Source organism: Catharus ustulatus, chromosome 7 (assembly GCF_009819885.2).
Source record: "Catharus ustulatus isolate bCatUst1 chromosome 7, bCatUst1.pri.v2, whole genome shotgun sequence".
Classification (NCBI taxonomy): domain Eukaryota; kingdom Metazoa; phylum Chordata; class Aves; order Passeriformes; family Turdidae; genus Catharus; species Catharus ustulatus.
Genome location: NC_046227.1, coordinates 9526094 through 9527428, shown reverse-complemented (window position 1 = coordinate 9527428; position 1335 = coordinate 9526094).

Here is a 1335-nt window from a genome sequence, read left to right as displayed (position 1 = left end):
AGCCTCAAAAGAACTCATTAAGCTTTTTTTCACTTTTATTTCCATGTGCTTGGAGCACTCTTTAAAAAAAAATATATTTAACCTAAGTTAAACTATTCTGAATGTGTTTTAAAAATCAAGCCAGGTCCTAGTTCAGCAGAAAGAATTTGTGGTCTTACAAGAAATGCTTGGTTCTGCACAGACTGTCATTAATTTTAGGGTCTCAGAATAAGGGATAAGGTTCAGTATTCCACAAACAACCAAAGACAGCTCTAATCAAAGAGTACAAATAAAGCTGGCCAGATTTAAAGAGAAATTTCTGATGTTATGGCAGCTAGAAAGGTAAATTAACCCCCAAATTTAAATTAGATGAAGTGATGCAGAATCTGAAGTCTTGTGACACATAATAATTTCAGGTTAGAATAATTTGCAAGAAAAGAGGAAGAAACATTACCTTGTCTGCATTTTGGAGGATGACAGGAATGTGTCTATGATGATCATACTTCTTCTCTTTTATGTCCTCCTCTGAAGTATTTTGCTTTTCTTAAGGTTTCCTTTTTCACTAGACAATACATATTTGTCTGGGAAGTTGGCTGGTGTAAAGTGGAATAGTTCAATTGAAATGGACATTTATGCTAATTCACACCAGCTCAGGACTAGCCTCATGTACCAGGGCTCCATAGTTCTTTGAAAAATTACTGCATTTTTTAAAAAATAAAAACAGAACACTGTTCTTTGTGCTGTGGAAAACAACTCAAGCTTCAAACAACATTATGTTCAGTAAAAATACTTGGCACAGAGAGTTTGGTGTTGATTCCCCTACCATAAAAGCCGTCTCTCTTCTACAACAGCTTAAATAAATTACTTGTTAACATTTACAGCTGTTAACTTATGGACTCATCCCATCACAACAGATCAGTGTCAGCTGGAGTGAAAATTCTGTTAAAGCAACTGCACTTAACAAGACAGAAAAAATTACTTCTGGAAAGTTGAAACATTTAATTACATGCTGTTCCCTGGGAACGAACCACTTTCCTTGGTGTGACAGTCCAGTGAGTTTCCCCAGGCTCTGGGTGAGCACGGAGATCTCCTGGACATTGTTGAAACAGCAAGACAGCTTTAGAAATAACTTGATCCTGGCTCTGAAGGGCCTGTCAGAAGAGGTGTGCAGATACCCTCACCTCAGAGGGGCACTGGAATCAAAGCCTTGCTGCAGGAGTTTTATTGTGTTTTAATTGGTGTGAAATAGCCAGGATCAGATCAAAATAAAGAAGTGTCTATTGATGATAATGCCAATGAAGTACAGTGCATTTTTAACTTCAAATACAATTAACTGTGCAAACTGTTTACCTTAAT